Genomic DNA, 24,942 nt, shown 5'->3' with positions numbered 1-24,942 from the left:
TAATATACAAGTCCTCTGCTTTGTTACTTTATCCTTTGTCCTCAAATTTGTTATATTGAACTACACGAAATTGTTGATATTCGACCCTTTATGATCTATGAAATCATTTTTTATTATAAAAAAACCACTTATGATCTACAAAAATGGCAAATTTTATTATTGAGCCCATCCAAACCTAAGGAAACTCCTTTGACACCTGAGAGTGGGAAGAGATAAGAGCAAGTGGCCTCAAAATCCAAATGCTGCCCAAGTCTCACTGAACCAATTGGGCAAGTCTACTGCCCTTGGTGGCTCAAATATAAGAGAAGTCAATCCTTGAGGTGATCAGAAGGATGCTTTGAGCATGTCATAAAGAAGACAGTTCAGTGAAAAGGGAGATGTATTGATGAATTTTAATGCTATAATGATGGGTTCTATTTTTTAAGAACAATATTTTGAGTGATAAGGATTACAAAAAAAAATATCATAATTCCAATTATAGCTGGGAAAAATGGTTTCTATTTGGAAAGTTAGGGAGATGATTAACTAAAGGAAGAGAGGCTCTTTTATAAGATATGATAAGACGGCCAAGACTGGGTCATGGCTCTGAGATGTATGGGAAAAATTAGACTCAGGATCACAAAAAAGAATCAGCAAGTCTATATGATCAAAGTAGAAATAGAGTCAAATCAATGTAATGTAATCATAAAGCAATTTGGTACCATTAATGTATTAGAAGAATTTTAAGAAATGATAGCAAAAAGTCCTTTAGAAAAATTGTAAATTTAAGGTTTATTGTTGAAAGACATTTTCAGAATTCCAGCTATTTTGCTTTGGGGTAGTTATTTTCTTCTAATGAGACTTACTGTCTTCCTCAACTTAAACCACTTTATTAGTTCACACACAAAAAGAATGTTCCAAAAAAGATAAAAAGGGTTAGGACTGAAATAAGAAAAAGATGATAATTGAAGTATAATGTTTTATTACTTATAATGTAATACAATGTAAGTTTCCTTTTTGGGGTCAGATAGGGCTGCTGCTCTGAATATATGTGGGTAAGCTACAATATTTGTGCTAAAACAATGCCCCGAATTTTGCTGTGCTAAAACTTGTCATGTAACTTGTGGTTCACTGGGGGTCATTCCCTCAAGTACATGATGTGCTGTGTGAAGTTTGAAACTAGTAATCTTAACGGTACATAAAATGGTAGGATTGAAATGTGGTCTGGACGAGATGCCACAAGACAAAATACCAGAAGAAAAGACATGACCACAGTGCTGTTCGCCTTGTAATTATTCCTATATCTGTTACTTTAGTTTTTTTGTTTGTTTGTTTTTAACTCAATTATAACCTAAATATTTGAGTTAATCCAGTAGTTTCTTAAAGTCATCTGCTTATTTGATTTTTGCCATATAAATAATTATAGCATAATTTAAAAATGTTTAAATTAGCCAAGGAGACGTAGATTAAGAAAATTAGGGGAGATATACTAAATAGCTTTAAATTCTGGACCCTTTTGTGTAAGACGGAGAAGCTTTCTTCTGTGATGCTTTAGACTAGAAATTTATCAACAGTCTTCAAGTTTTGCTGTAGCCATACAGGGTTTTTAAAATGGCGACATTTCACATAAAAGTCTTGCATACTTTGGCAACACCGTGTCTGTTTCCTACATGGCAACAATCATCAGTTGCGGAATGGTAGCTGCTCCTTTCAGACTAGCAAGTGCTCTCTCATTTGCCACCTCCTGGCCAAGTTCATGTAACTGTCATCTACCTGATTTCTCTAGGCAGTTGAGTTTGCAACTCAGAACTAAGAGGCATATTTTAGTTCAACATGACAACTTTTTTCAATTGAGGTATAGTTGCATATGACATTATATTAGTTTCAGGTTTACGACATAATGCTTCAATATTTGTATACATTGTGAAATGCTCACCACAATAAGTCCAGTTAACATCTGTCACCATACATAGTTACAAAATTTTTTTCTTGTAATGAGAACTTTTAAGATCTACTCTCTTAGCAACTTTCAAATATGCAATAGAGTATTATTAATTGTAGTCATCACAACATGACAACTTTAGCCTTTTAACAGTGAGGCAGGCTGCCTCATGAGGTAACGGATGTCCCTGCTCTGAAGTATTGAAGAGGGTCTGAGTGTAGAGGGAACCAAGAAATAGGTGAGATTTGACTAGATGATCTCTTAAAATTCTTTTCATCTCTAAACTCCTTTGATTCACTTCACTAGCACAGCATCATTTTCTAAGAAGTGTTAGTCTTTATAAATTTCTAGTCATTTATTTTAATACTCTTTTTTCACCTGAAAGGTAGTCATTTTATATAATAAGAAATGAAGACATACAACTTGTGTTACGTTTTAGATAGTGAATGGAAAGTGTCTATCCCCGAACCTAGGACCTTTTTGTTCAAGGTCCAACAAATATTTATTTGTTCATTTGGCATTTATTTATTGAGCACCTTCTCTGTGCTCAGGATCCTGGGGATGTAGGGCCACAGTAAATAGACAAAATATGTTTTTATGGGAGTTTATATCTGGGCATGGGAAATAGAAAAAAGAATACAATTTCAGATAGTAACAAGTGTTATGAAGAAAATGAAGCAGAGTGAGGCAATCTGTGTGTGCTCTTTTGGAAAAGCTGGTCAGAAATGCCCCATAAGAAAGTAACATTTGAGCAGCAAATGATTAGGAAAGGTTAGCTATGCAAGGATATGTGGGTAAGGGACAGGAATGAGTTTGACTTCTTCAAAACACGACAAGAAAGCCATTGTAGATGGAGCCTAGTGAGCAAGAGAGAGAGGGCAAGAAATGATGCCAGGTTGCTGAGAATGTTCTGAGTGCAACAGGAAGACATTAGAAGATTTTAACCCGGGGAATGATGTGATCTGATTTAGGGTTTGAAAAATTACTCTGGCTGATCTGTAAAGAATAGGCTTCAGGGGGCAAAAGAGGATGCAGGGAGACCAACTGGGAAGCTGTTCCTGTACCCCAGGACGGGTGGTAATGGAGAAGTGGTGAGAAATGATGATGCAGGATTTGTGCTGGAAAGAGAACTGAACTGGGAAAAATGAGAGAAAGAGAAGAATCAAGGAAGACTCCTACATTTTTGGATTGAGCAGTTGGATGAATGATTGTTATTAATTGAAATAGTGAAGACTGGAAGAAGCGAGTTCTCCCAACAAAAACCAAGTAACACATTAAATCTTTTCTGGAAAAGGCAGGGCATAAATACACAGAGAAGTATATTGGATAAGCACAAATATACAAAATGAATGTGACATAGTCCTTGGTCCTACAGGGCTTGTAGTGTAGTGGGGGAAACACACGTCAAAAAGTCAATAAAAATTTATATTGAATATGATCGAGATGTGAACAAAGCCTGGAGGAAGGGGCTTTCAGGATTCTCATTTCCTTATGATTGAGAGGTGAATAGACAAGTTTTAACAATGAGCTCAAAATGGAATGGCCAGCAGCATGACTTGTGAACTTCCAAAAAACATTATTAGTCACTATCCACCTATTCTTTTGTGGGGGAAAGACTGGATTTCATTTAATCTTTTCTCAGAGGTCTTATTTTCTCATATTTCAATTATCCCAGTAATTCTCTGATTATTCCTTTACATCACATCGTGGAAAGTACATGGAACATGAAAGAAATTTATTTCAGTCTGTTTCTCTTTCCTCTACAAATTCTAATCTTGTTTCCACTCTCCTATCTCTTTTCTGTCTCAACAGCAACCAAAACCTACCAAGTGTTTCCTAAGAGTCCATTATGAGCCAAGTACTCATTTCTTTCCACGTTCTCTTTACTTCCTGGCATTTGAACCTTTGAGTATGCTAAAATTTCCAGTTGTTATTTTAAAAGCATTCTTAGACTTCCTCTCTTCCTGACTCAAGGTTTATTTTCTTTGCCATCTCCTATCTGTCTCTTTCATCTTGTTCTCCATTTCCCTCTTTTTTGCTTAAGTCACCAATAACCTGATCGTCTGCCATGTTTTTCCTTCCTATGATTTAGCTCTCTTGCCACTGTTCCCCTCTGCACGGGCTTGTTTTCCCATTTCTTATTCTTCTGTTGGGGCTTCCATATACTCCTTCGTGACAATTTCTCATTATTTTTCTAGTTTGTTCCCTGTCTATATTGCTTAATTTTGTTCTCTCTAACGTGCTCTGCTGCCAACCATTTCTTCAGTAAATTCTTATTAAAACAAATTTAATATAAGTACTTTTTATACAACTTAAAATAGTTTGGTACGTTGGTTCTGAACATCATCATGAGTGATTAATCTCGCCAAACAGCAATGCCTGCATTTTTTCCTTCTTGCTCACTGGGGTTCCCATTGATGTGTTTTCTTAAAAAAAACAAAAACAAAAAACTTACAAACAACTGATCTCCTTGTCTACTTGGCTGGTTTTAATTGGGCAGGGACTGAGTTAAGACTGTAATTAAGTATGATCCTATAATACCAAATAAAAAAACAAATAAAAGGTTAAGAAAATTAGATCTGGAGAAGATAATATGATTTAAATAAAGACACACATGAAGAAAAAAGCAAAGAATGAAACAAGTTCCCAAAGTCCTTATTTTTTAATAGATATCTAAGAGCCTTTTATTGGAAATGTCTGTCATTACAGATTCGGGAAGATTTATACTTCTCCTTTGAAACTGCACAAGTTTCCTGTTTTTTTATGCACTGTCAGATAGGCTGAAGATAAATTAGTGGCCCAAATTAACTTTTCTTTCTTTCTCCTTTTTTTTTTGATCCACTAACCTGAAGACATTTTTAGTCCCCACAGCATTTTGTTTCCTTGTCTACTGCCTACTTTTAATTTATGTTATCTTGTTGCATAATATTTATCTATATAAGCCATCCCTATCGTTTCTGATGAGAGAGAGGATATAAACACCCTTTCTTAATAAACACCATTTTCTAACCATTTGGTGTCACTGTTCACCTTGTTTCTACCTCAGTCTTAACTGACTAGAATACGAGCCATTTGGTTAGAAAAGCTGTCACATTTGGAAAGGAGCAGCCAGTCAGAGAGAAATTAAATTGTTTTTCTTTGTCTGCCTGCTGTTCCAAGTTTCTGCTGGCATTGCCAGTCATTTGGAGGGAGAAGTGTGGGGCTTGTTCAGCTGTCAGTGAGTGTGAAGGAGGTTGGGTAGATGCCCGCCAACCTCTCTTTTTTGTCGTGGAGTCAATTACCTAAGGCTGGGTAGGCACCGGGGGAGGTTCTACCAGGTCATCCTCGGGGGAAGCAGCTGATGCTTTCTGAGGAAAGAATGCTTTGTCACTGCTGTGAAACTGATGGTATTGGTCTACTAGGCAAAATTCACATTTTCCACTTTCATATCTCTGGCATTAAGAGTCTTTGTGGACAAAACAACCCTAAGGAAGACTATTCACTAAAGCTGAATTTGCAATAAGGTTAGCTCAGTCATCCAACAGGAGGGAGACGCTGAAATAGTAAGAATTTCTCTGTGTGAGTCAGTCCCTTGAGATGGCCCTGGAGTGACAGTTTACATCCCTTTCTGTTTGTGTGAGGAGAATGATGTGGTAGATATCTGAGGTGTACCTCTCAAGTATGAGAAAGGCATGGATGGAGTGAATCCATACTTGATTGAGGAAACTTACTGAGGAAAAAACTCCACTGATCCTGGGGAGACTGCTGAAAGATGTATGAACCATGGAGCTCACTATAAAATACAGAAAGTTAATATGGGATGTTTAAATTCAGAGGCCAGTTTGTCAGACCCTCGTTGTTAATGCATATTTATTTCTGGACCTATAGCAGAAATCAATGACTCAACTTCTGGAAAATTAATCTAATGGCTTTAAGACTGTGACCCTTCGTATGGGAAAAACATGTGTTAGAAAATTATTATAGGAAACAATTTCCCTCCCTCCCCCAATTTGATGTTTATTTAGTGATTATTTATGTTATTATACTAAAGGCTTTGAATGCATTATATTATTTAATACTTACAACAAGTTCATGAGGGCAACTCTGTTATCATCTCCACTTTCTAAATGAAGAAACTGAGGCTGAGAAAGTTATTGAAGCAACCTGCCCAACGTTACACAACTGGAAAATGGCAGAGCCAGGTTCAAACTCAGACACTGCTCAGGATGTTAACCATTATGCTATATACATTCATTCATGATATAGGTGCAAAAAAGAAGATAGAAAGTTATCTTCCCCTTAAATCTGTTAGTCATATACACACTAACATTTGAAAGAGATTATTGAGCCACTGATACATTTCTAAGGAACTGATGAGACACGGGAAAAATGTGCCCTCAGCATAGAACTTTTTCATGCAGATATTGGAGCCTGGCAAGGTACCATATACATTTACTGAGACCTACTCATGTACCAGGCTCGTCTTCATCATGGTTCATGGTTTTGAAAACGGGTTCTATCACTTACTAGTTGTGCGACCTTGTTTAAGTTACTTTGTTTCTCTGGATTTCACAGTTCTCATTTATAAAATAAGGTACCTCATAAGGTTGTTGTGATAATTAAACGAGTTCATACATGTAAAAGGTGGTCTGACATATAGCAAGTTCTCAAATGTTAGCTACCCTCATTGTTAAAACCACCATCATCTTCTTTAATTCATTTTAATTCTCACAACAACATTACCTACTACATGACAGGGAGTGTTCTAAGTGCTTTATGTTTATTAACTCAGTTTATGCCTGAAACCCAGGCTACGGGCATTGTTATCATGCCCATTTTATGAGTGAGAATACTGAGGCAGTGCTTAAACTCAGGATGTTTGGTTTTGGAGATGGCTTTCTTAACCACCACTGTAAGGCTCACAGATACTATAAGCAATCATTCCAACCTCAGACAGGGAGAAAGAACCAGAACTGGAATTTGAACTAGTATTTTCCCAGTATAAGTCTAGACTCTGCATTTTTTGGTAAAATTTAGGGACTGAAGAGAGTTGAAGAAATGAGAGTAAGATTCTCTCTAACAATCAGAGATGTACTAACATTGCATTCCAGCACATGAATACCTTCCAGCTTGCAAAATCAGATTTTCAGGAAAAGAGGAATTAAATATACAGAAAAAATTTAGCAAATAAAATACTCAAATAAGCAAGAAGATAAATCATATTAATGAAACAACATAAAATAAGAAAATGGATCAAAAGAATCTAAATAGAAACAGATTCCCAAATCTAAACCCTAAAAGCTCATTTTAACATGGCAAAACAAACCAGGAGTAAAATAATTGAATTATGTCTGTAAGCTATTATGTTTTGTTTTTCTGATGATATTGAATAAGAATACTTATCAAATTGTAACCGTCTTACAGAGACTCAAAATAATTTAACATTTTGAATTTTTTGATTTTTGTATCAGACCGGTTTTTGTATCAGTTCGAATTCATTGAAAACAACTTCCATCTACCTTTGTGAAGATACAAATTGGAAATGTTTTAATATTGTCTTCAGATCAATTGTCATTTATTGAGTGTTCAAAAGGCTATCACAACTTCATGCCTCAAATGTAGTGCCTACAAAAACCAATATGTGAATAAAATAAATGATCCTTTTACTCCAGATTTCTGCCTCTTTTCTCACTTTGCCTCCTACTCTGCAAAACCAGGAAAAACTATTCATTAGGTACTTTGCATTGTTCTAAATGCTGGGGATCCAGTGATAAAAAGACAAAAACAAATGAAGCCTCCACTCTCCTAAAATGAAAGGAAATAATAAAGCGCCCCCAAAATGTCTAAGTGCAAGATAACAACAAAAATGCTTGCAGTCTTCTTTTTAATGCTGCAACTGCTACTGAAAATAAGAATGTAGTAATAATAATAATAGTAATACATGATAGGTAATATTTATTGAGGATTTACTCCTGCAAAATCCTGCTAAGCACTTTAGATACATTATATTTTTGAATACTCACAATTCATTGATTCAGCAAATGTTTTTTGAGAGTCTATTGTGTGCCAGGGACTTTTCTAGGAGCTGGGCCTTCATCAGTGAACAAAACAACCTCTGTGCTCTGTTGAAGTTTATATTCTGGGACTAATAAGTAGTGAAAAATGTGTAAAAAAAAAGACCTTATAATGTGTTCTTATCACACACACACACAAATAGAAAAGGGGGTGGGAGGAAACTTTGGGAGGCGATGGATGTGTCTATGGCGTTGATGGTGGTGATGGTCTCATGAGTGTATACTTATCCCCAAACTCATCGAGTTGTAGACATTAAATATATACAGCCTTTACGTGTTAATCATATTTCAATAAAATGGTTTAAAAAAGATACCAAGTTTTGTGATTTGGCAAGCTGAACTAATGCTCGGATCAAGAATAGAAGTGGAGTGCTGGGGAAGGGTAGCTAATCCAGAGAAAAGAATAAGAGGTCAGTTTCTAACAGGTTGAATGTCAAATTTGAGATTATGGCAGGTCATACAAATGGAAGTGCCCTGTAACCATTTGTAAATAGAGGAGAGGCTGATGGGAAATAAGAACTGGAGATGGAGATTTGGGGTTTACCTTCTCAGGGGATAGTTGAAGCATGGCGTTTATAAACTCACTGACTGAAACAGTATGAAAGAAAAGTATGAAGGGCAAAGGACAGACCCTTGGGAAACAAGAAAGGGCAGGAATGGTGAGCAGCAGTTATCTAAGAAGAGAAAAACAGAGCAGTCAGAGAGAGAGGAAGAGACCAAGAGAGTTCTAAGTGCAGCAGGGAACTCCACAATAGTGAAGACAGGAGAATATCATTGTTTTTGGCAAGAAAATGCCTTCTGATAACATCAAAAGAGCACTTTATGTAAAATGCAAGCAAAGAGAGTGCAGAAACCAATCACAAGGGCTGGAAGGGGGTGGGCAGGTGGGAAATGCAGGCAGCCAGTACAAGGAAGTGGAGATAGGATATTAGCTAGAATGAGTAGTGGGGTCTGTTGCAGGAACAAAGTGGCACTGACCTGTTCACATCTAGTCCCAGGGTACATAAGACCGTTGAGACAGAAATCGGTATTAGCTCAATGAACACCATTCTTTATGAGATATAGAAAAACAATCCATTTTTGTGCACAGTAGTTGGCTTTCAGAATACAACCAAACCCCCAAAGAAGCCTTGGTATCAGTTCTTAAATATGAATTAGAATAGATGGTAACTAGACTTATCATGATGATTTTGTAATGTTTATCAATATCGAATCACTATGTTGTACGCCTGAAATTAACATAATATTGTATGTCGATAATACTTCAATAATAATAATAATAAAAGAAAATCTGTGCCCTCCAATGTGAAAGCTTTATTTTCCCATCTCCCTTCGCATAGAGATTTATTTTTGCTGTCACTAAGAAGGAAAAATTGTCCGCTGGTAGGTAGCAGGGTTTGAAGCAAGGGAGAAAATGAAACATACTCTGTCACAAGGTTGCATGTGTATTAGGAAAATGTCATTTTGGCAGGAAAGACACTGTAATTTGTCAAGCAGATTAATCTTGGGAATGGAAAGTCCTAATCAAACGGCAAAGACTTTAATATATCTTTTGGATAGATAGGTTGGCCCCAGCCCTGTAACTGCTATGGGAGTGAAAAGGGCCTCAGACTATCTGCAAGAATCTAACGGGTGGAAATCATGATAAATTTGGAGAATCTGTATAATTAGATTTGATCAGTGTTGGCCTGTTTCCACTTTCAGCAATGCAGCGGGACAAGTAGAAAATGCTCATTTAGAGCATAGCCTATCGATAATACATTAACATTTCTTTCATCTATCTATAGGTTGTCATGGCTAGAAAAGTAGATAAATAATCAGAGTAATTTTTTCTTTTTCACTCTTAATTATCTGTTATATTTTCAAACTAAGCAAAAAGGAATTGACAGGGAGAAAATTCAAAACAACACCCAAGAGCTAGAATTTTCGTTCAAACCTTTAAGTTCTGTTCCAGTTGAAACTACATTTAATGGCAAATCCATTCTAATTATACTCTGAAATTCTTTTCTCATTACAGGGTCCTTCAGGAAATATTTGTTTACTGATAGATGCACAAAGGCTATGCTTTATATGCGGGCACTTCTCCCTGTATTTAATTACCAGGAATGGTAGTAGAGGTAAGTGGCTCTAGAACATTGAGATATTTGGCTTTGGTAAAATTTCATCCCTCACTTCAAGGTTAGTACCTACTTCTGTGTGTGTCCCCATGGTAGTTAGCAGAGTGCTTTATGGGTAGTAAATAGTCATAAAGCATAGTTCAGCATATGAACACGAATAATGCTGTCATATTTTCAACTGTAGTAAAAATAGTTTAAAAATCCCATAAAGAATCCAAATGGACAGAATTTAAGAGCTCAATACATATTGCTAATTACAAAATTATCATGACCCAATTCCTAGTTATTGATAATTTAGGAATCTTAAATTACAATTTATAATATGGACAGATTATATCCCATGTTTCCAGCTCACCCCAGTCAGAAAGGTGACCCTATTTGAGTAATGGAGCCTCTAAGGGGTAGGGAGCAGTCTACAGAAATACAATACATATGGCTGGGTGCTGCCTAAAATGTACATAAACTGCCACTACTTTATCAAATTGTAATATCTCTCCTTTCAAAATCGCAGACAGCTTGTGCACACCATCTGCTCTTTGTCTGTATTCCTTCTGTATGTTTCTTAATCTAGAAGAATGGTTCTTGAAATTCTTACAGGACTTTTTAAAACGTTTGCCACATATTTTGAGAAGCATCTGGTTGGAAGAAGTCCCACTTTCTGTATTTGTTCCCAGCTGTCTGGTGTGTGCCATGTTTCTTGTGAATCTAGTTTTGTTAACTTTTGGGGTAAATGCTTTTGCATTTGCTTCGGTACATATTTATGGTGAGACCAAGAGCCCAAAGCAAGTTGCTAAGTGTTCTATAAATGAAAGACTCAGTGTCAGGAAAACTTGATTAATTTACCTGCCATCTAATTTGCACGAAGTTACCTGGAAATTGTTGTTTGTTTCTTTTGCTTGATGATTTCAATATGGACCTTGTCCCTTTAAGGAATCCTGGATACCTTGAATACTTTCTCAAACATCTGCTCTGGTTTCATCAGGGAGACATTTGGATAGCTATAATTCACGTAGCTTTCCTTCAGCAAACAAGGCACCTACCTGTCAGTAAGACAAATTTTCCAAGGAGCTAAAAATGGACAGCATTATAAAGGAACTCTGAATCTTAGTAGGGCTAGAACTTTCCTTTAAGCTAGCTGTGGAAGGTTATTGGTTGCTGGCTACTTTTTATTATTTTTATAAATTGCTTTGGTATCAAATTAATAAGTAAGCACACACATTAAAAATTGGGAACTTTCAAAACATACAAAAAAGAACATTAAAATCATACACAATGCCTAGAAATGATCATCAATAGCTAACACTTATATCATGTTACCGTGTAACCAGCATGCTTCTAAATGCTTTACTTATATCAATTCTTTTAAGTCTCATGATGATTTTAGTGAGATACATACTATCATCGCCCTCATTATAGAGATGAGAAAACTGAAGCAAAGGTTAAGCTACTTGCCCAAGGTCAGTTGGCTGATAGGTGGCACAGCCAGGATTCAGACAAAGGCAGTCTGATTCCAGGGTCTAACTCGTAACTGCTATGCTGCGCCATCAACACTTAGTTATCGCTATTCACACTTACATGAAATTCCTTCCAGACTGCTTTCAATCAAGTGTTTAAAACGAGATTGAAATCAGAGACCATGTTTAATTATTTGCCTTAATTTTGTTTACTTAATCTTGTAACAAGTTTTCTCCTACGCTTTCTACAAGCGTTCAGTAAGCATCTTTGTAATAAAGATATTTTAATTCAGTCAAGCTGCCAAGGCCCCTTAATTTACGTATTACCTATTTACAAAAATTTTATTTGCCTACTGAGCAGAAACATAGTGTGGAAGAAAAAGTATAGGGTGCCAAGTCAGTGCAGGATGGGTCTGAGTGAATGAACTTGCCTCTTTAAACTTAAACTTTAAACTTTAAAGCTTAGCCTCTTTAAGTCTCAGTTTTCCTGTCTATAAAATGAAGGTAATGATATCGATAATCTGGAATACAGGGTTGTCATGATGACTAAAAGATATGCCTATGAAGTGTGCTTAGGAAAGTGTACAGCTATTTACAAACGTCAATGATTCCTTTTAATAACAACAATAATAATGAGCATGTCCAACCGTGGCTGGCAATCCCTACAGAAAATTCTTTCTAGGCAAGGGAGAAGATAACGGAGTTTTATCAAAGAAATGAACCCCAAACCTTGTTAGGAACTATTGAAGAACACTTCAATAATGGTGTTGGAAGCACTGAGAAGAAAAATCATTAGCCATAAATAAGATTTCCATGTAGTCGACCCTTCTTATTGGTAGGTTCTGCATTTGTGGATTCAACAAACCACAGAGCAAAACGCCTATGATGGTTGCATTAGTACTGAACATGGACAGACATTTTTTCTTGTCATTATCCCCTAAACAATTCAGTATAACGACTATTTACATAGCATTTACATTATATTAGGGATTATAAGTAATCTAGGGATGATTTAAAGTGTACGGGAAGCTGTGTGTAGGTTATATGCAATTGCTGTGCCGTTTTATATAAGGGACTTGAGCATCCATGGATTTTGGTACCCACAGTGGTCCTGGAACCAATCCCCCATGGATACCGAGCGACAATTGTATTTCTTTCCAGATTTTTTTCTATCAAGTTTTTTTAAGCTTGTCATTTGGCTCCTTTCTAGTCTAAGCTCAACAAACTGCTAAGTCAACTGCTGTCATTTTCCTCCCTTTTTAATTTGCTACTTGCCCTTTCAGTTCTCCCATTTTTGCTTCACTAACTTGCTTACCTAATTTCTCCCTTTTCTCCTCTTCCCTTCTCTTCCCTTCCCAGCGCCAACTATGTATGAAGTGCTTCTGTTTGTAGCCAAACCAAGTCTTGGGTTAGGGACTGGAGTGCTGCAGTGGACATTTGAGAGGTGCCTGTCCGTTCCTCCTCTCTACCATTGCACAGGACCACACCCGAGCTGTTTGAGGCCCAGAAGGCTGGCCACTTGTTCTTGAGCCTGCAGGGAAGGAGAGTCTGACTCTGCTCCCGCAGTACTGCAGCGTGCAATCTATAACCGCAAGAGCCAACTTGATTAAATGAACTGCTTTGTAACTGACCTGGCTCAACCACCTAAGAAGGATATAATATTGGAAGTGCTAATAAAATGATAAAGAAGATGGATCGTTTTTAACTCCCAGTTCCTTCTAAAATTGGTTGAAAACGTCTACACAAATTGCACTGATGACATTTTATATGAAACTCTCTACTTTAGTTCTCCAGCTTTTGCCATCTTTGGATATCATCGGTCGTAGCTCTGCACATACTGACATGTTTTTGTATTTTCTTTTAATTTGGGGCTTGGCACTTGCAGTAGAAATCCCGGCAAGACCGAATGGCGGATCCAACTGAGGCGGAATACCTGTCTTGTAAACTTGTTATGAAGATATTCTTGAGAATATGTGAAAAGAAAAACTACATTCTGAGAAGATATCATCACTCCCTGCCCACTGCCTTAGATCCATGTTGCCCTGTCCAGAGAATGTGCCATAGAAAATTCTGCAGTGGGTAAGTCTAGACAAAATATTTTTGGATGCTTTGAGCATATCCCTCCAGATTAAACACTGTTGCCAAGGGGTTAATTGGACTCAAAGATACCTCCCCATGAGGTTTGAGAGTCTGTGATATAAATTCCATCTGTTTCTTGAAGCGGTTTATGGGTTTGGCAATATGATGTGTTGGCCTGACAATTGTTTAAAAAATCCATTTTAGCCTGATACAGGTATAATTTTTTTATAGTATCCAGATTTATTTTCTTCAACATCTAATTTTAAATTAGAAACCACTCCAGCTCTGTGTCTGGGATACAAAATTTGTTCTTAATGTGAATACTACATAGCCATCTCTTGACCAAAGAAGTGTAACTTTCATACTGTAGTGTAGGAGTAGCACATTCTTTCTCCAATTTTAATGCTATGAGAAATGGAATGTTATAAATAGTGAAAGTCTGTCCTGAAATATTTCTTGACTATACTTTCTTTGCTTCAAGGGATTGTCTACAAACTGTCTTCAGTGGATTACAGGATCTGAAATGATTCCTAGGCTTAAGTAGACTGTGTGTGCTCATTTTCCATGAATAACTTTCATGTAAGTAAAGCCAAGTTTAAAAAACAAAAGAAGCAAAGACAACCTTAAAGGGTTAAAATTGGGAAAATTCAGCCTGAGAGAGGGTGAAAGTTGGAAGAGGGGAGAGAGAGTTTCATTTCTTTGCTCAGTCGTGGAAGGGGAAGATCTACTTCCCTGTGCCCCCTTCATCACCCAGGACCCTGGCTTTGAATTTTACGTAAAGAGCTACCTCGGCTGTATTCATTGGATAAAGAATTCCTTCAGGTCTATCTGCTTCAATCTCCTCACGTTCTATGAAACATTTGGCTTTTTATCATGCCTCCTTTCCTTTTATACAGGCCTATTTGGTCACATGATCAGATTATAAACCACTGATCAGATACAGAACCCTTTGTTCAGACCTGGCTTCCCCTTAAATTCTGCTTCTAATGTAATAATTTTCCCTGGCTCCACATACCAATACTGCTGGCAAAGGGCTCTGTTCCTTCACTCTGCACCAACCACTCAGGAAACTTGCTATCTGGACTGACATCAACCCTGAGGCTTCACTTGTGTGAAGAAGGAGATTGGACAACATTCACTAACTGTCGTTCGACTCTCAGAGAAGACAGATTTCCTGGTCTGTGAGGACACAGCACCAACTTCTGTACCTGCCCAAGCTACCAACAAGAGATAAGAAGCCTTAGGTCACCAGGAGATGTCACGTTCCATTATTTAGAACTAAGGGTAACAAGGCTTCTGTGTCTAGAACAAGATGATGATGATATCAGGAGCCTCAGCTAGTTTTGTGGACCAAGTAAATAAACCTGGAGCATCAATTCTGGGAAAAATATTTGACTCTACCCTTTACAAATACATGAGTGCCTAGTGCACTCGTGTCCCCTTCTGGTCTTTTTGACCAACCTCTTCTTCTTTAGATCTTAAGTTGACACTAGAAATACTTCCTCATCATTTGTCCCAATTCCAGGATTCCACATTAATATGTTTGGACTCTTCAAAATGAAGAAAACAGAGTGTCCTTAACTCTCTAAAGACTATTAGAACCATGACAGAGTTAACATCTGGAACTGCTACCCGCCTTTGTGGATGCCTGGTCTCTTGGGCTAATGTTTATTCCACCAGCTGCCCTTTTTAGCATGCTCAGCCTCCCAAGAACCAGATGAAAAGCTCTATGTCCACCTGCCTTTTCACTCAGAACTTCCTCCTGGCTCCATTCCTCATCATCTCCTCTAAACCTCTTTCTTATTAGCTGTCACAGTCTCCATGTTCTTTAAATGTCACCAGCCTCCCCCTCTTTACTAGTTCCCCTTTGAAATGGCAGCTTGATTTCAGACTGTCATGCTGACTCTCATCTACTACCTACTTGGGGTGGTGTTTTGGTAAATGTCTCCATCAATTGGCCTCAGATCCATGACACTACAACTATGGCTTTGGCTTCCTTATGGCTTTAGACACCAATTAAATACTGTGTTCTTTTATTGGTTAACTAAGAAATACAGGGCTGAAAGTCATGTGTAATTCCTGTCTCTAGATCTAAGTGACAATCTATTCCAGGACACAGATTCTATGGGATCGGCTGCATCTGGTGTGAGCAGAAATTAAGTTTCTCTGACAGGGATTTTCATGTGCCCATCACCCAGTGTACTGTCTGTCAGATATAATGTCAACTGAACAGCTTCTGAATGAATAGACACACTTCAGGGACAGTTTGAGGGAATAGGTGGAACTTTAGACTGAGCTCTGTATTCTATCAAAAACTTAATTATGAATTTATAAAAAATTTAAAAATTGAAGTTTCAACTCGGGTGAAATTGGTACACATCAGACATCAAAGTGACTATGAAACAGGTTATCAAATGCAGCATTACAATGTTATTAAAATTATATCCTGGATTTAATTTATAGATGTATGACTGAGGATCAAACAAGAATGGCCACTGCCATTGAAAGAAAATTTATTATTTATATTTCCCAAGAGAAGAGGCACACCATGCCACACGGGGCTATAAGAGAAGCACCAGATTTCGGTCAGGAGGCAGAAGCAGGAGCAAGGAGAAAGCCTAGGCCAGAACCTTTATTGGGGTTTCTGTGGAGAAGGCAAGGCAGGGCAGGGGCAACAGCTCAGGACTCATTAGTTTGTATAATGTCAGTGGGCTCTGGGCCATAGGAATGGTCTCTAGTTTTCTGAGACCTAGCCCTGGGTGATTTAGGGCAGGGCAAATATTGGCTTAGAGTGTGAGTTTGATAAAGAGATGGGTTGGCTCTGGATTTTTGCATATGAAAGATGTTTTTTCAAGTAAGTTGTTTACCATCATTAAGAATTAGCTAGCCCTCGAAGGGGCAGTGTCTCTCCAGGTCTGTAAGCCCCCCACTGAGATGTCGAAACATCATACCACACAGAAATAAAAAAACATGATTAATACAACAATAGAAATGGTTCCTCACCAGTTCTATGACCCTCGGACCCCTCAGCCAAATTAGAGATCTAAAAAGAGGTCAGGAAGTGACTTTTGAAGATATCTGTTTGGAGAGGAAATTGTTACTATAAAATGATAGCTCCCTTGCCCCAACACACATAAGAGGTAGAAGGTTAAGGAATTCTGCTTTCTTCCCCTCCAGCATAATGAGGGGGGCTGCTGACCCCTCTGAGGTCTTGCACTGGGTGTTCGCAGAAGACTGGGGCCAGACCCATGTCAGAGAAAACTAAGGCATCTTGCAGCCACGTTGTCAGTTCAGAGAAACGTGTAGACTTTTCAGTGGAGCAGATGTGGGCCCAACAGGAGAGATAGCCAGGTGGTCTCATCTTAGGTCCTGTCCAATGGGGCTACCTGGAGAAGAGAAGGACTCCAGAGGGGAGAAAGTTCCTGGTGAGCCCTGAATTCCTAAAGGCTGCAGGATGAATTGTAAGGGACCACCCAAAACAGAGACATGTCTGCCCAGGTCAAGAGACATGCAGGAGAGGGGCCCTGAGTGTGGAAATCACCAAAGGACCCTCAAACCCACCCACTGAAGAAGGAGCTTCAAATACCTGCCTGTCCCAGGGAGCCTGAAGGCAGCTTATGGGAGTATCTGTTCAAACAAGATCTTTATCCCTTAATACTTCATTCTTTCCATATTTTACCCAAAAGTGTCCAAAAATGGTTAGTAAGCCAGGCAAGGTGGAGACTGAGTTCAGAGAAGTAGAGAGAAAGCCCCATTTCACCCTATTTCTACTGCAAGTTTCCAGCCTGAAGCATACCAGAAACCCAGTTCTGATTAATTTCCTGGCAGGACACTTCTAATTTCTGAATTAAGACTATCTTTTTTATTAAAGAAACTGTAGCACTGTACATTACCAAAAAGCAAGCAGAAATGTCATGGGACCCAACCAAGTTTTCATCAAGGGACTGGAAAAAAGCAACAGATGACACAAAGAAATAGTCTGCTGTATAATAGAGAACTACAGTGCATTAACTGAGCTGAGAAAAAGAATACTTTTGGAAAAGATCTGTCACAGAAAAGAGAAGAAACCTATAGAAGTTTCTGCCTTGTGCCTCTGATAAAATATCAAGAAAACACGATCTCTTTGAAAGCAAAAGATTAATTGAAAAAACAATAAGTTGGGATGCAGCTTCAGAGAGGTAAGAAATGAGTGAAGGAATCACTGAATAATCATAGAATTAAAATACCAAAAGAGCATATAAAAGACTAAATTCACATGCAGAAAACAGAATCAGTGAGGCAGAGGACTAACACGAAGCACTCTTAAAGAACTCTGAGACAAGAGAGCACTGATGGCTCTTGTCCATTGAGCACTTACTGGACACCGAACATGTGTTACAGAGGAAGAAACTGAGACCTGGCAAGGTCACCTAAGGTACTCAGGCAAGCAGCCAGTAGGTGACACAGGAGAACGCAAATTCAAATCCATCAGAGTCCAACGTGCGTGTATTAGCCATTACACTGTGCTAAACACAAGGACGAGACATTTAGATCTGAAGGAGGATGAACAAAGAGCCAATTTATACAGAATACATATTTATAGAGAAAAAAGTAGAATTGAGCACAAACAAAAATGAAAAATAGAATCCAACTTTCTTGAACTAAAAAAAATTAATTACACAGATAAAAGATCTTATCTAGTTAGAAATTTGGACAATTGATCAAAAAAAGTAACAACTGGTTCTTTATGCAGAAGTGAGGGTGGGGGATACGGAAATAAAATAGTTAAACCTTTGGCAAAATCGATAGCCTTACTGTTGTTAAGAATGTGGTGAGGCATTTCCATTCATTTTTATGGAAATATCAAGTAGTATATAAAAAATATTGATTGTAACACAATAATCTGAAATGCAGACCAGAAATCATCTAAAGGAGGCAGACATTAATTTTATAATCAGAAAAATTATTTAAAATAGATTAAAAAATTTAAAAAGGTAACTAGAACTAAAATAATATTTTAATATTTAATATAGATTATTAATGTATAAAAATGCTTACTTCTTCTTAACAGAGCCTGCTTTCTGAGGCTTTCATTGGTGGAAAAAACTGTGGTATCCCCACAAAAATTCTAAGAGGAAACTATGGACACATTTGACACAATAAACCAACAAACAGTAGGACTGTGTTGGGTTTGGCAATCATCTTTGAATTCCTTGATGTAACTCTAGAGAAGCAGGATAGGGCAGCAGATGGTGGCTGGTCTCTAAGACAGAAGATGTGAGTTCTATTCTGGTCTGCCATTTACGGTGTTACCTTGTACAAATCAGTTTCTCACTCTAAACTCTAATATCCAGCCTAAAAGACCCTCAATAAATATTTCTTGCCCAAGTCACTCATCCAAGGCCACACAGACATTAAGTGTTGGAACAAGAGAGGTTTGGTGGAGCCAGGCTGGCTGGAAGATTATCAGAAGGTTTAGGAACAGAGGAAATTCCAATTAGAGAGAATAGTGTGAAGAAAAAGTATGTGTTCAGACCACATGAGAAGTTGGTTTTTCCCAGTCAGTATGACATATATATATATAAAAAACATCTTAGCATATTAATATCTCATAATACTATTATATTTTTTATAATAAAATATATAATATCTCAGTTTTTTTTATTACTTACAGTTTTATAATCTAATTGCTTATACATTTTCTTATTTGGTCCTCAGGAAGATCTTTAAAGTTTGGGAGAACTGTTATTATCATCCTCCATCCCGTCCTTGAATTACAAATAAAAAAACTGAGGGAAAAGGAATTAAAGACACCCTTCCTTAGGTAAGTAGCAGGCCAGGAAATTCAGTTAGGTGTCTTGCAGCAATTTGATGCAAGATACTTAAACCAATGGAAACCAACTTCAAACTCAGCATTGAAAGTGATAGAGACTCAGTCTCATGTCCCAGAGAAGTGACTGACAGATGAGAAGGCAGTGCAGGTTTATATAAAGGGGATTTACATACAAGGGCTCAAGGTCAAAACCGGGGACTATGGATAGTGGTAAAGGAAAAAGACCATCCTCAAACAGCATCCTAGAAACTGGGTAGTAAATTTTTCTCCCACAGTTCAGAAAGTATGAATGAAACAAGTAGAACCATTCAAAGAGGAGATGGACTTGGCAATGTTTCAAAGCTCAAAGACTGATGATTTTGGAAGATTTCCCTTCTACCTTAAGGCAAGGCCACACCTCAACCATCTCATACAGATAAAAATCTTCCCTAAAATGACATCAAGAAGAGATTTCTCAACATTATACACTTCAAACAAGTCTTTGTTGGGCCAACATGGGTCAGAATGATCTGAGGTCTGTCTTCCTGTGCTTTAGCCAAGTACAATCCCAGAAACCGGCTCAGGCATGGTTGATGTTAGATACCAGAGCCCTGTCAATCCAAGAGGGCCCTGGCGGAAGCTCCAGAGCAGGGTGGGCTGGGCCTCATCTCTGGTTCCTGGAGGCACTGCTGACTCTTCCATATGTTTGTAAAGGCAGCCTCAGGTATCTGAGATCCTCCATTTCCCCAGACTAGGGCTCATCCACTCTCTTGGAACGTATTTTACACGCTTGAGGCAAATGAGCAGTTGCTTAATTCCGCAACTGACCAGAGAATGCCAGCTAGTATAAACATGTTTTGAAAGTATATATTTTATTATTTAAATACACGTATATTTGCACATGTAGAAAAAAAATCAATAGAGATCAAATAAGTTTTTAAAATGAGTTTTAATAATTTAAATACGCCTACTTATACACGCAAAGTGTGCACACACAGATTTACTGGATAGAGGACCCACTAGTTTGGTAACTGGTCATATGTTCAATGACCTGTGAAGTCATCTCCCTTTTTTGTATTAATTTGAGGGCCAGAGAGGGTGAGATCCAGTGGGGTTATGCCACCTATGAAATCGTTACCTAATGGTATGGGAATTTCCCCAGTCTCTTTTTCTAACCAGCAGAAACTCACCAAGCAGGTGATACGCCAACCAGCTTCTCTCTCCCCTTTGGATCACTCATATCTGTCACTCAATAATCTCTGGAAACATCCCTGTCATCACTTGAAACAACAGTCTCCTCATTTGTTCGCGCCTGGGTGAAGAAATACTCTTCTTAGAGCAGAAGTAGATTAGTTATGTTTTTGCCCAACGCTAAAGCAAAAGTCGTAGTCTTGTTTGATGTTTAGAGTTGAATAGTCAGGAATAGTTCCCTCTTACTGATTATTCAATGGATTCTTTTGAGGTTTCTCAAGTAATTACATGTTGCTTCATATTTCCTGAAAAGCACATAGATCCACACTTGATTATAGACCAAAAATTGAGAATTTCCTTGGAAATTCTATAACTACATGAAAGTTTTAGTATTAATTCTTCATTACAATATGTCAGTGCTCTGAAAAGTTTTCAGATAGAGGTTTTGTTACATCTGATGATTAAACATTTTACCATGCAAGAAACAACAAACAGATGGAAGCAAATGTGGATTTTGTTTGTTGTTTAGTTTTTTGCTTGTTTCTGGATAATTTTACCAGAGCTGGAAGCAACCGAGTATGTATAGACTTAGAATCCTCTAAATGTTTGGAGATAGTTTTTACGGTTTCTATAAGAGTTTTCCCAAACTCTTTATTTTCCCCAAACACAAATAAAGTCCAACTTGCTAAGCAGTTAGGCCTCTTCTGTAAGAAAAGAGTCAGCTGTTGATTTTTTTCCTTCATATGAGAGGCTCATTCATTCTCCATTTAGATCCTTCCAAAGGACTTATAAATATCTGTGCTGTGGCTGGCTACAAGTAAAATTCTCTGCATGGCAGCATAAGTAAGGCCAAGAGAGAGAAGGCATATACAAGCAACTCTGATGTGGTAAGAACAGCTAAGGCAGCAGCAGTAGGTGAAGTTCCCATTCATTAGCTGATGAAATAGCATTTACCTTTTCAATTTTCCATAAAGAGATTAGTTATGGGTCAGTTCAGGTCAAAGCCTTACTGGGTCCAACCTGCTCTCCTTGTCTAACCAAGGCCCCCTGTTGTGGTGGCTCTATAATAGTCCTTAAATCTTGATTTGTTTGAGTAGTGGGGGTTGATGTCTAATTGCCTAGGACATGATTTTCCTTTTGCAGTGATGACTGCTTAGAGTTGGTTGGCCATTATTTTTATTTTGACCACTTTTCTCAAGTTTGCCCTCTTCCTTTTTAAGGACCTGTGGTGTCTTTGTTTTTGATTTCTTGGCAGCAACACAGTTTAGTAAAGAAAACATTGGATCAGAAACTAGGAAACTTGAGTTTTCCCTGAGATTCTGCCATTACCAACTAGGTGAACTTCAGGGGAATCCCCTAACCCTCCAGCATCTCAGCTCTCTCATCTGTAAAATGAGGGTGTTGCACTAGGCTTTTCCAGAAATCAAATCCGTGAGTGGGCACAATCTCACACCATCCTTTGGTTCCACATTTTGTGCTCTGGCAAATTGTATATAACTCTTTAAAAAATGAGATGATAAAAGTACTATATACATTTTGTGGTAATTTTGGAAAAATAAAGAAAAATAAAAGAAGATAATTTAAATATCAAAATCACTCCTGTCCCAACCAGGGATAACTACTGTTCACATTTGTTGTATTGGTTACCAGTGTTTTTCTTTTGCATATGCATGTGTATATTTGACTTCCATTTTGTAAATATATAAACATGTGTAATTATAAATATATTTTGTAGGTAAAAAAAATATTTTTACAAAGCATGTAATCATACTGTATATATTTTTGTATGCTGTTTATTTTACTCAACATTATATTATGACCATGTTAAACTTCTTCAAAAATATTATTTTTAATGGCTACAGAATGTATCCTCCTAGCACAGTGCCAGGAGAGAAAAAAAGATCCAGTAAATTTTAGCTTTAATTATGATATTGCTGTAAAAGAATTAATTTAGAAACATCCTTTCTATTTTGACCCTTAGGTTGTTCCAGTTTTTGCTATTATAAATGATGCTGTATTAACATACTTGCACATGAATCTTTGGTAGCCTCTCTGATTATTACTTTAGGAGAGTGTATTAGTTATCTTTCGCTGCATGACAAATTATCCCAACATTTAGTGTATTAAAGCAGTTATAAATATTTATTATCTCACAGTTTTCGTGGTCAGGAATTTAGAAGCAGTGTAGCTGGGTGGTTCTGGATCAAGGTTTCTAATGAGATTGCAGTCCAGACGTCAGCCAGAGCTGCAGTCATCTGAAGGCTTGACTAGGGCTGGGGGATATGCTTCCAACGTAACTCACTCTCATTGCTGGCAAATTGAGCTTGACTATTGACAGAAGGCCTTAATTCATCACCTAGTCCTCACAGCATGGAGACTGGCTTGCCCAGGGTAAATGACCTAAGAGAAAGTAAGGTAGAAGCCACAATGATGTAAGTCTTTAATGATATAACCTCAGAAGTCATGCTCTATAATTTTTTCAACATCCCATTGGGTTACACAGGTCACTCCATTCAATGTGGGAGGAATCTACTCAAGGACATGAACATCGGTAGATGAGAATCATTGGAGGCCATCTTGGAGGCTGGCTATCATAGATGGGTTCCTAAAAATGCAGTTATGAGATCATACTAACAACTGATTTTAGTAGGAAAAAATACCTTTTTTATTGATCATATTATTTAATACTTATTTATGCCTATGTAACCCAAGTGTGTGAAGTCTTGTATTCCCAAATTTTCTAGCCCTGCTGGGACACTTTGCCTTTAATTGCTTAACTGTTAAAAAGAATAGTGGAATCTCCCGCCAACAGAGGGATATTGTGAGAAACTCACAATTCTTCCCTTCCTACCAACCCAAGGATTTTGAGTTTTATATTATTCTGGTCACTGTTTTCTGTAATATTACAAACTCACTGAATTCTCAGTCTCTTCTCTTTATCTCTCTTCCTTTAGTTATTGTCCTCTTCTCGGACTGCTTTGTCCAATATATGATATGACTCCCATTCCTATTTCAATCAAAGTGTTTCAAGCAAATGACTGCTGTATGTAGCCGATTTTTATGAAATATTTCGGGGTAGTGAGGAGGATTATAGTCCAGCATGGTATAAAAAATAACTTAAAGTTTAATATTAGACATTGCTGTCCAAAAATTTCATCAACTACTTCCTGTTAAGACATTTCTTGCTGGCTGTTTCTTTAGGCCCCAATTCACAACTTGCTTTTTCCTTTTCCAGTTTGTCTGAAGAAACTAAAATTTCCTTTTGCTTCATTATGCAGAATAATTCAGCTCTCTTTCTATTATACCGTTTTCTTCCAAATTCTCCCATGGAAAGCTACACATTTGACACCGAAGAGGCCCATAAATAATTTTCCTAAGAAAAGAACTATGTTTCCTAACATGACTTATACCACTCCTCTGGTATGTTAAAGTGGCTTCACTAATTTTTCTTTCTTCCACAAATAGAAGTATACTTTATTTTTCTACTTGTTTTCTTCTTTCAACTTTTTATTTTGATATAATTTCAGACCTACAGAAAAGTTGTAAGAATAGTAGAAAGAATTCCTATATATACGTCACCAAATTTCCTCACATTTTACCATATTTGCTTTATATTTCTCTTTCTGTGCATGTTTGTATGTATATAAATTTTTCTCTAAACCATTTGAGAGTAACATGGAGACATGATGCCCCCTTATCTGTAAATACTTCAGTGTGTATATTCTAAAAACAAGGACATTCACTTACATAACCCAAGTTCAATTATCAAAATTAGACAATTAACATTGATACACTACAATTGTCTAATCTATAGCCCTTATTCAGATTTTGCCAATTGGCCCAAGAATGTTAACTTTAGTAAAACAAAATCCAAGATCATGTGTTTCAGTTGGTTGACATGTCTGTTTAGTCTCTTTTCATCTGGAATAGTTCCTCAATCTTTGTGTTTCATGACATGACGTTTTTGAAGTGTGCAGGTCAGTTATGTTTTAGAATATCCTTCAGCTTGGACTTATCAATACATCCTCCTGATTAGATTCAGGTTGTGTGCTTCTGGCAGGAAGTGCAGAAGGGATGTGTTTTTCTTAATGGACCATATCAAGAGGCACATGGTATTGATTTGTCCCATTGCGGGTGATGGGGAGTGTGTTTTTAATATAAACTTTTTTCTTGATAGTCATAACACGGTTCTAAGTAGTTATAGTGTAATGGCCTGGTAGGTTTTTGGAATTTCTTTACAAACTCACTTTATTGTAGTCCTATTTTTTAAAAAAACAAAAATTAATCTTCTTGCCTGACATGTTTTTTCTCTCTTTCTACCTATTGAAGGCTTTTT

The 24,942-nt window shown here is 37.4% G+C and overlaps 1 long non-coding RNA gene across 1 annotated transcript in view; it reads right to left on the bottom strand.

The window, feature by feature from the left end:
• Window positions 1-20,366: 20,366 nt before the first annotated feature.
• The window catches only part of LOC131409688 (uncharacterized), a 43,670-nt gene continuing 39,094 nt past the window's right edge, over window positions 20,367-24,942 (bottom strand). The window contains exons 2-3 of the long non-coding RNA XR_009220983.1: window positions 22,761-23,006; window positions 20,367-20,911 (exon numbers count right to left, since the gene is read on the bottom strand). This is a non-coding gene — a long non-coding RNA (uncharacterized LOC131409688). The remainder of the gene's footprint in view (window positions 20,912-22,760; window positions 23,007-24,942) is intronic.

Source organism: Diceros bicornis, chromosome 8 (genome assembly GCF_020826845.1).
Source record: "Diceros bicornis minor isolate mBicDic1 chromosome 8, mDicBic1.mat.cur, whole genome shotgun sequence".
Lineage (NCBI taxonomy): Eukaryota > Metazoa > Chordata > Mammalia > Perissodactyla > Rhinocerotidae > Diceros > Diceros bicornis.
Note: the sequence above shows the minus strand (reverse complement) of the source record. Positions and strands in the feature narration are given on the sequence as shown.